Source organism: Ovis aries, chromosome Y (assembly GCF_016772045.2).
Source record: "Ovis aries strain OAR_USU_Benz2616 breed Rambouillet chromosome Y, ARS-UI_Ramb_v3.0, whole genome shotgun sequence".
NCBI lineage: Eukaryota > Metazoa > Chordata > Mammalia > Artiodactyla > Bovidae > Ovis > Ovis aries.
In genome coordinates this window covers 12,495,799-12,507,268 of record NC_082741.1, presented here as the reverse complement: position 1 = coordinate 12,507,268, position 11,470 = coordinate 12,495,799, and the positions used below count along the sequence as shown (strand labels likewise).

The window sequence follows — 11,470 nt, the reverse complement described above, 5'->3', positions numbered from 1 at the left end:
GAAAATGAGAAGACTCTTAATCTCTCAAACAATGTCTATATTCTCTTCAGCTACACTTATGTATATACCCCCTTATTTTTAGAGCAGGAAAAAATCGACAAAAGTAAAGCTGTTAATCCAAAATCACAAATGCTATTTCCACATAAAGCTATCTGCTACTGGGAATATTTAAGTTATCTGCTAATATGAGGAAAACAATTCAGTCTTGATCATTTGACTATACTCTCTACCTTTGGTCATCAAAGTGGCTCAATTCAAGCGGTACCCTAAATGCTGACTTCGCAACCCCTCAAGCTGAGTATTCATCAAATCTTGGCTTGCCTTTCTCTCATGAACTCTACTGATTATAAACAGTAGCTTGATCATTAACAAACTTTTGCTTGAGAACATGTTGATGTTTGTTTTAAAGTGCTTAAAGTCGTATTTCAAGATAAAGCCTCAAATGTTTAAAAATAATTATACCTAAGAATAGTGAAGAGACCGCCTAATTCTACTGTCACTTGAAAGCAGTGGCATAAGCATTAGCCAGTATGGGACAATGTCTTCTTGACTTAAATGACAAAAGCGGGTATCAGGATAAAGAGGAAGAAACAGGTAATTAATATAAAACTGGTACATTACTAAATTTTGTATTAAGGCCTAACATCAAAGTGATAGCCACTACAGCCATGATTAAAAAGTGCCTGCTCCTTGACCATTAAGGTGTGACCTAAGTCAAATCCCTGATGATAATACAGCGGAAGTGAGAAATAGATTTAAGGGACTGGATCTGATAGACAGAGTACCTGATGAACTATGGACGGAGGTTTGTGACATTGTACAGGAGACAGGAGTAAAGACCATACCCAAGGTGGGGAAAATGGCAAAAAAGGAAAATGGTTCTCTGAGGAGGCATTACAAAACTGTGAAAAGAAGGGAATTGAAAAGCAAAGGAGAAAAGAAAAGATATACCCATTTGAATGTAGAGATCCAAAGAATAGTGAGGAGAGACAAGAAAGCCATCCTCAGGGATCAGTGGAAAGAAAGAGAGGCAAAAAATAGAACGGAAAAGACTAGAGATCTCTTCAAGAAAATTAGAGATACTAAGGGAACATTTCATGCAAAGATGTACACAATAAAGCATAGAAATGTTATGGACATAAGAGAAGCAGAAGATATTAAAAAGAAGTGGCAAAAATAAATAGAAAAACTACAAAAAAGATCTTTATGACCCAGATAATCACGATAGAATGTTCACTTACCTAGACCCAGACATCCTGGAATGGGAAGTCAAGTGGGCCTTAGAATGCATCACTATGGACAAAGGTAGTGGAGGTGATGGAATTCCCGTTAAGCTATTTCAAAATCTAAAAGATGATGCTATGAAATTGCTGCATTCAATAAGCCAGCAAATTTGGACAACTCAGCAGTGGCCAGGAGACTGGAAAAGGTCAGTTTTCATTCCAATCCCAAATAAAGACAATGCCAAAGAGTGCTAAAACTACTGCGCAACTGCACTCATCTCACACACATGAAAGGTAATGCTCAAAATTCTTCAAGCCAGGCTTCAGTAATACTTCAGCCATGAACTTCCTGATGTTCAAGCTTGTTTCCATAAAGGCAGAGAAACCAGAGATCAAGTTGCCAACATCTGCAGGACCACCTAAAAAGCAAGCAAGTTCCAGAAAATCATCTACTTCTGCTTTATTGACTATGCCAAAGCCTTTGAGTGTGTGGATCACAATAAACTGTGGAAAATTCTGTAAGAGATAGGATTATCAGACCACTTGACCTACCTTTTGAGAAATATGTATGCAGGTCAGGAAGCAACAGTTAGAACTGGAAATGGAACAGCAGATTGGTTTGGAAAAGGAGTACCACAAAGCTATCAATTGTCACCCTGCTTATTTAACTTCTATGCAGAGTACATGATGAGAAACGCTGGGCTGGATGAAGCCCAAGATGGAATCAAGATTGCTGGGAGAAACGTCAATAACCTCAGATATGCAGATGACATCACTCTTATCGCAGAAAGTGAAGAAGAACTAAAGATCCTCTTGATGAAAGGGAAAGAGGAGAGTGAGAGTGTTGGCTTAAAGCTCAATATTCAGAAAACTAAGATCATGGCATCTGTTTCCATCACTTCATGGGAAATAAATGGGGATTCTCTGGCTATTTTTTTTAAGGGTGGCTCCAAAATCACTGATGGTGGTGATTGCAGCAATGAAATTATAAGACACTTACTCCTTGGAAGGAATGTTATGACTTACCTAGACAGCATATTAAAAAAGCAAAGACATTACTTGGCCAAAAAAAGTTCCTTCTAGTGAAGAGTATGATTTTTCCAGTAGTTACTTTTGGATGTGAGCGTTGGACTGTAAAGAAAGCTGAGTGCCAAAGAACTGATGCTTTCTTACTTAGTGTTGGAGAATGGTCTTGAGAGCCCCTTGAACTTCAAGGCCATCCAACCAGTTCATCCTATAAGAGATCAGTCCTGGTGTTCACTGGAAACACTGATGTTGAAGCTGAAACTCTAATATTTGGCCACCTGATGCAAAGAGCTGGCTCATTTGAAAAGACCCTGATGTTGGGAAAAATTCAGGGCAGGAGGAGATGAGGACAATAGACGATGAGATGGACAGATGTCAACACTGAATCAATGAGTGTGCATTTGGGTAAAAGCCATGAGTTGGTGATGTACAGGGAGGACTGGCATTCTGCAATCCGTTGGGTCGCAGAGTTGAACACAACTGAGTGACTGAGCTGAACTGCTCCTTGGAAGAAAAGCTATGGCAACTCTGTAAGTTCAGTTCAGTTAAGTCGCTCAGTCATGTCCGACTCTTTGAGAACCTATGAATCACAGCATGCCAGGCCTCCCTGTCCAACACCATCTCCCGGAGGACACTCAGGCTCACGTCCAAAGAGTCTGTGATGCCATCCAGCCATCTCATGCTCGGCCGTCCCCTTCTCCTCCTGCCCTCAATCCCTCCCAACTTCAAAGCTTTTTCCAATGAGTCAGCTCTTCTCATGAGATGGCCAAAGTACTGGAGCTTCAGCTTTAACATCATTCCTTCCAAAGAAATCCCAGGGTTGATCTCCTTCAGAATGGACTGGTTGGATCTCCTTGCAGCCCAAGAGACTCTCAAGAGTCTTCTCCAACACCACAGTTCAAAGGCATCAATTCTTTGGCACTCAGCCTTCTTCATAGTCCAACTCTCACATCCATACATGACCACTGGGAAAACCATAGCCTTGACTAGATGGACCTTAGTCGGCAAAGTAATTTCTCTGCTTTTGAATATACTGTCTAGGCTGGTCATAACTTTTCTTCCTGGGAGTAAGTATCTTTTAATTTCATGGCTGTAATCACCATCTGGAGTGATTTTGGAGTCCAAAAAATAAAGTCTGACACTGTTTTTACTGTTTCCCCAATGTATTTCCCATGAATTGATGGGACCAGATGCCATAATCTTCGTTTTCTAAATGTTGAGCTTTAAGCCAACTTTTTCACTCTCCACTTTCGCATTCATCAAGGGGCTTTTTAGCTCCTCTTCAATTTCTGCCATAAGGGTGGTGTCATCTGCATATCTGAGGTTATTGATATTTCTCCAGGCAATCTTTATTCCAGCTGTGTTTCTTCCAGGCCAGCGTTTCTCATGATGTACTCTGCATAGAAGTTAAATAAGCAGGGTGACAATATCCTGCCTTGATGCACTCCTTTTTCTATTTGGAACCAGTCTGTTGTTCCACGTCCAGTTCAAACTGTTGCTTCCTGACCTGAATACAGATTTCTCAAGAGGCAAGTTAGGTGGTCTGGGTCTTGTATTCCCATCTCTTTCAGAATTTTCCACAATTTATTGTGTTTCACACACTCAAAGGCTTTGGCATAGACAAAAAGGAGACATAGATGTATTTCTGGAACTCTCTTGCTTTTTCCATGATCCAGTGGATGTTGGCAATTTGATCTCTGGTTCCTCTGCCTTTTCTAAAACCAGCACGAACATCAGGGAGTTAATAGTTCACATATTGTTGAAGCCTGGCTTGGAGAATTTTGAGCATTACTTTACTAGCATGTGAGATGAGTGCAATTGTGCAGTAGTTTGAGCATTATTTTGCATTGCCTTTCTTTGGCATTGGAATGAAAACTGAACTTTTCCAGTCCTGCAGCCACAGCTGAGTTTTCCAAATTTGCTGGCATATTGAGTGCAGCACTTTCACAGTACCATCTTTCAGGATTTGAAAGAGCTCAATGGGAAATCCATCACGTTCACTAGCTTTGTTCATAGTGGTGCTTTCTAAGGCCCACTTGACTTCACATTGCAAGATATCTGGCTCTATATTAGTGATCACATCATCATGATTATCTGGGTCATGAAGATCTTTTTTGTACAGTTCTTCCATGTATTCTTGCCACCTCCTCTTAATATCTTCTGCTTCTGTTAGCTCCGTATCATTTCTGTCCCTTATCAAGTCCATCTTTGTATGAAATATTCCCTTGGTATCTTTAATTTTCTTGGAGAGATCTCTAGTCTTTTCCATTCTGTTGTTTTCCTCTATTTCTTTGCATTGATTGCTGAAGAAGGCTTTCTTATCTCTTCTTGCTATTCCTTGGAGCCCTGCATTCAGATGCGTATATCTTTCCTTTTCTCCTTTGCTTTTCACCTCTCTTCTTTTCACAGCTATTTTAAGGCCTCCCCAAACAGCCATTTTGCTTTTTTGCATTTCCTTTTCATGGGGATGGTCTTTATCATGAAGACCTGCAAGACCTTTTAGAACTAACACCCCCAAAAGATGTCCTTTTCATTATAGGGGACTGGAATGCAAAAGTAGGAAGTCAAGAAACACCTGGAGTAACAAGCAAATATTTCCTTGGAATGCAGAATGAAGCAGGGCAAAGAATAATAGAGTTTTGCCGAGAAAATGCACTGGTCATAGCAAACACCCTCTTCCAACAACACTAGAGAAGACTCTACACATGGACATCACCAGAGGGTCAACACCTAAGTCAGACTGATTATATTTTTTTCAGCCAAAGATGGAGAAGATCTATACAGTCAACAAAAACAAGATCAGGAGCTGACTGTGGCTCAGATCATGACCTCCTTATTACCAAACTCAGACTTGATTGAAGAAAGTCGGGAAAACCGCTAGACCATTCAGGTATAACCTAAATCAATCCCCTTATGATTATACAGTGGAAGTGAGAAATATATTTAAGGGCCTAGATCTGATAGATAGAGTGCCTGATGAACTATGGAATGATGTTAGTGACATTGTACAGGAGACAGGGATCAAGACCATCCCCCATGGCAACTATATACAACACGTTAAAAGGCAGAGTTACCACTTTGCTGACAAAGGTCTGTATAGTCAAATATCTAGTTCTTTCAGTAGTCACATATGGATGTGATAGTTGGGAACATAAACAAGGCTGGACACTGAAGAATTGAAGCTTTTCACCTGAAGTGCTGGGGAAGACTCTTGAGAGTCCACTGGATGGCAAGGAGATCAGAGAAGTCAATCCTAAAGATCAGCCCTGAACATTCACTGCAAGATCTGCTGCTGAAGCTCCAATACTTTGGCCTCTTGATGCAAAGAGTCGACTGAAAGGAGAAGACCTTGATGCAGTGAAAGCAGGAGGGCAAGAGAAGAGGACAACAGAAGATGAGATGTTTGGGTAGTATCACAGGATTCAAGGTATAAGAGTCTGAGCAAACTCAGGGAGATAGTGAACGGCAGGGTATCCTAGTGTACTGAAGTTCATGGGGTCCTCTGTCTATGACAGAGTCATACACATGACTTAGCAACTGAGTAACAACTCCACCAAGAGCTCCTCGTCCAATCTGTAATTATCCTGACATGTAATAGGATTCACATGCTGGAGAATTCCTTGGAAAACAGCCCATGAAGCCAGCTTAGTACTCAGGAGTGCTACACAGAAGAAAATAACAAAGAAAAGAAGATGATAATTTAAAAATAGGCCATGAAAACAAACTTCTAACGTAAGGAAAAAATATGAAGGTCAAGGACCGGATTATCTTTAGCCTCACATCATGTTCCAAGAAATTAATAAATTATTTGTGCTTGTGTGTGAGTGTGTGTGTGTGTGTGAGCGCACTTTTCTGTGTTATGTGCATTTCATGTCTTTCACTATGCAGGAATAACTACATGGCTTTGTTAAGAAGTGCTGTAAACTGCATAAGCAAATGTACAAATGTGAATGGAGGTTATACACCAGCTCAACGACAGATAATAGAATTTTCAATTAAGAGAAAAGTATACATGTGAATTGAACAATATGTTAATTTCCATTCATTTCAACCTCCATATATGGGTAGCAGCTGTAACCAAAAAAAAAAAACAAAAAACAAAAAACAGTTTCCCCCAGTGGCTCCGTTCATTACAGTTCAGCTCAGTTCAGTTGCTCAGTCGTGTCTGACTCTTTACAACCCCATGAATCACAGCACACCAAGCCTCCCTGTCCATCACCAACTCCCATAGTTCTCTCAGACTTGCTCTCATAGAGTCAGTGATGCCATCCAGCCAACTCATCCTCTGTCGTCCCCTTCTTCTCCTGCCCCCAACCCCTCCCAGCATCAAAGTGTTTTCCAATGAATCAATTATTCACATAAGGTGGCCAAAGTACTGGAGTTTCAGCTCTAGCATCATTCCTTCGAAAGAAATCCAAGGGCTGATCTCCTTCAGAATGGACTGGTTGGATCTCCTGGCAGTCCAAGGGACTCTCAAGAGTCTTTGAAGGGTTAATAGGGTAGTAGAGATGTGCCTGCAAAAGGGTCTCTCTGCTCAGGCTGAGCGTCCTTGCATACGAGGCATTCTGCCAAAGAGTCTGGACACAGCCTTGAGTTTAATTGTCCCTTGCAAATGAGGGAGCATTCCCTTCTTGAGATAAGAGGGAGATGAGGGCTTTGTGCAGACTCTGCAGTAGACAGAGATTTCACTCCCCTTTGCTGTACGATAACATGTATGCAGCTGCACTGTACTGAAAAGGCTTATTCTTACAGTCTGGAATTCTGCCTAAGGAGGGCTTTATAATAATAAACAGCAATTAGTTTGCCCAGTTCTGTTCCTCTGGCCAGAGTGGTGTCCTGTCTGTCTCTTATGTGTCTTGTATGTTCTGTGTCATTTCACTTGTAATCACCAGTAATCTACCAGTAATCTACATCTAGTGCCCAACGTGGGGCTCGAACCCAGGACCCTGGGATTAAGAGTCCTATGCTCTACCGACTAAGCTAGCCAGGCAGTGACAGTGAGAGCACCAAATCCTAACCACTAGACCACTAGGAAAGTAACTGCTTTCATTGTGAAAAACCTGGTCATATAAGAAAAAGAGTGTCAAAAATTAAAAGCTGATCAAGGTGCAGTTCCTAAAGAAAGATCTCTTGCTGGGAAAAATGACTCCTCCTGGACTTTGCCGTCGGTTTGGGAAGGGGTTTCATTGGACTAATGAATGCAAATCTAAAACAGATAAAATGGGCAACCCGATACTGGGAAACTATCCTGCGGGCCTGAGTCCCTCGGGCCCAGAAACAATATCGGAGACTTATCCTCCTTGCCCTCCTCCCATTCCATCTGCCCCGTTAAGAAGACCTCAGATGATGATTTCAGACTTATGGTCTGCTACTTCAGGGAGTGCTGCTGCTGATTTGCCACTAGCTGATAATGTTCTTTTGTCACCAGGTGGAAGCATTTATAAATTAAAAACACATTTATTTGGACCACTGCCTAAAGGCACTTTTGGCTTGATATTAGGCCATAGCAGCCTGGCTTTGAGAAGTTCAACCATAATTCCTGGGGTAATAGACTCTGACTATGTTGAAAAAATTTTAATTATGATCTCTACTTCTACCACACTTTCATTGTTAGCTAGAAAACGTATTGCCCAAATACTTCTTCGACCTTATCACCCCTTTTTGGCTCTTCCTAATAAATGAACAGGGGGATTTGAGAGTACTGGGTGACATATATTTTGGAAAATGCTTATCAGAGATTCTCGCCCTATTCTCTCCTTGATTATACAAAAAAACAACATTGAGAGACTAGTAGATGCAGGGGCAGATGTTTCTGTCATTTCTTCTCAACAATGGCCCTGAGATTAAAAAACAAACAAACAAACAAAAAAAACCCTTTAATGCTAACAGGATTGGGCTCCATTGCAGATGTCTAGAAGAGTACCCATCCCTTGCAATGTCAGTTCCATAATGGAAGATCAGTGTTTGTTACCTTTTATATTGTAAATATACCTGTTAATATATGGGAGAGAGATCTTCTCTCTCCTTTGGGGGCTTCTGTAACCATTCCATCAAAAAACTAATAGCCACTGCTCAAATTCCTCGAGCACTCCCATTAAAATGGTTAACTAATACTCCAAAATGGGTTTAGCAATGGCCATTACCACAAATGAAGCTTGAGGCATTAGAACAAGTGGTAAAAGAACAACACCAACTTGGTCATATAGAGCCCTCTACCTCTCCCTAAAATTATCCTGTTTTTGTTATTTTAAAAAAATCTAAAAAATAAAAAATGTTAACCGATTTACAAAAGGTTAATAAATGTATTAAACCTATGCGAGCATTGCAATTGAGACTCCCCTCTCCAGCTCTTATTCCTCAAAATTGGTCTTTAATAGTGATAGATCTTAAAGACTGTTTTGTTTGTTTGTTTGTTTGTTTGTTTGTTTTTACCATTCCCCTACAGTTGCAAGATGGAGATAAATTTGCTTTTACAGAACCTGTTCTTAATCATGCTCAACCTGTTAAGTGTTATCAATGGACAGTCCTACCACAAAAAATGATAAATTGTCCTACTTTATGTCAAAAATTTGTAGCTCGCTCTTCGCAATCTCTCCATCAAAAATACCCTAATTATATTCTATATCATTATATGGATGATCTCCTATTGGCAGCTCCTAGTATTGCTAAACGTGATAAATTCTTTTTAAAAGTACAAGAGGCTTTAAGACTAAACAATTTGCAAATAGCCCTGGGAAAAATTCAAAAGAACTTTCCTATTTCATATTTAGGGACAATATTGGAAAAACATAAAATTAGGCCCCAAAAGTTACAAATTAAAAGAGACCATCTCAAAACCTTAAATGATTTGCAAAAATTATTGGGAGATATTAATTGGCTATGCCCAGTACTTGGGATTCCTACTTACCAGTTACAACATTTGTTTTCTACTTTAAAAGGAGATTCAGCTTTGGATAGCCCCCAGACCTTAACCCCATTGGCTTTACAGGAACTTCAATTTGTTAAACAACGACTAAATGACGGGTTTTTTGACTTACTTACATGCATCTCAACCTATTTCTCTTATCATATTTCATACCCCTTATTCCCCATCTGGTGTAATTGCTCAAGAAAAAGGATTAATACAACGGGTTTTCTTACCTAACAGTTTTTCCAAAAAATTGACTATATATATAGATAAATTAGCCTTCCTTATACAGAAAGGTCGCTATCGTATTTTACAACTATCAGGATGTAAACCACACCAGACTGTTACTCAGTTAACAACTGCTCAAATATCTCGGTTTACAATTTAATAAAAACTGGCAAATTTCTCTTGCCTCATATCCTGGTTCGTTTTCTAATCATTATCCGTCATCTAAATTGATTGACTTTCTCCGGACTAACACTAGGATATCTCATTCCCCAATTTCAGATGTTCCAGTTAAGAGACCCACTATTTTTACAGATGCAAATAAAAATACTGCTAGATATTGGACCCCGGAAAATTCCAAGGGTTTCCCCACTCATTTTCTTCTGTACAGCCCGCTGAATTCTGGGCTAGCTATTTAGTTTTACAAGATTTTCCCCAACTTCCTATTAACATTGTTTCAGATTCTCGATATGCTGTTCTCTCTTCCCTACAGCTCCCTCATGTCTCCCTTCCATTGACTCTTAAAACAGTTATTGATAAATTGTTTTACCAAGTACAACAATTGCTTTTGCAGCTTTCAGAGTTAATTTTCTTTACTCACATCCGTGCACATTCTGCCCTTCCTGGACCCTTATCATTCGGAAATGCTACAATTGATGCCTTACTTAAGCCTATAAAAGCAGCAAAGCAAGAACATCTCTTACAACATACCAGCTGCAAAGGGTTACAAAAATCTCACGCTATTACTCAAAAACAAGCTCAAAATATTGTTTGTTCTTGTTCCATAAGTGCACCCTTTGCTTTGCTGTTTAACCCACCAGGTTTCAACGTAAGAGGACAACAAGCAAATCAGATATGGCAAATAAGTGTAATTTGCATTTCTTCCTTCGGACAACAAAAATGTGTGCATCATACTATAGACACTTGCACATATTTTCAATGGGCCACTGCATTACATTCTAAAAAGGCTGATGCTGTTATTACTCATTTGTTATCTTGTTTTACAGTTATGGGATTACCAATTAAATTAAAAACTGATAATGCACCTGCTTACCAACCTGCAAAATTAGCTCACTATTTATCTCAGTACCATATAACTCATACTTTTGGTATTCCTTATAATAGTCAAGGGCAAGCTATCATTAAAAGAGCTAATTGTACCTTGTGTGATTATCTTAAAAAAATAAAAAAGGGAGAACAAGAGAGATTTATGAAACCTAAAGACATTCTGAATAAAACCTTACTTACCCTAAATTTTTTGAATGTTTGGAGCAAGGGAAATCTATCAGCAGTAGAGTTGCATTTTCAAGGGAAAATAGAGGATAAGAAGATCTTGAATATGCCTATTTGGTATGAAGATAAAGAGAAAGGTTGGATCCCAGCATCCTTAATATATTTGGGATGAGGGTATGCTTTCATTTCTGTTGATAATTACAGATTTTGGACCCTAGGAAGATTGATCAAAATCAACAATGGCTAATCCCCTTGTTCAAAAAATTCGAAGAGCTTACTATGCAGAGAAGCCTTATCCCCCATAGAAGGGAAGCAACACCTCCTACATGGGGTCAAATGAAGAGGTTGACCCAGAAAGCAGAAAAGACAGTGAAGGTGTGGCAACCTCTGAATCCTACCAATCTTTTGCTTGCCATGATGTTGGTGGTGACATGTCAGGTAATTGGTGTATTGACAAGTAATCATACATATTGGGCATATATACCTAATCCCCCATTAGTAAAAACAGTTTCCTGGGGGGAATCAGAAGTGCAGGTATGTACTAATGAGACTGCCTTCTTTTCCCCCGCAAGCTGGTGGGGGACTAGAACAACATCTGATCACAAACAATAAAATGTTAGTAATTTGACCATTGCAGTGGAAGGTATTCCTTTATATATGGGAGACACACCTTTTGTCTGTCCACTAAGGAACATTCTCATCATTTTTATAATACATGGGGGGTAAAGTATAATAATTACCATTTTGCTACTTTTACTGTGCTTGTTTCCACTAGGGGATTTAGTACCTCGACAGAACCGATGGATACTCATAATGGAAAACACATGTTGCTATGTCCTGTTCATCTTTTCGTTCC

At 39.6% G+C, this 11,470-nt stretch overlaps 1 non-coding gene across 1 annotated transcript; it reads right to left on the bottom strand.

Annotated features, from left to right (window-relative positions):
* Window positions 1–7,166: 7,166 nt before the first annotated feature.
* On the bottom strand, window positions 7,167–7,239 carry TRNAK-CUU (transfer RNA lysine (anticodon CUU)). The gene has a single exon. It is a non-coding gene; the product is annotated as a tRNA-Lys (tRNA).
* Between the last annotated feature and the right edge of the window lie 4,231 nt (window positions 7,240–11,470).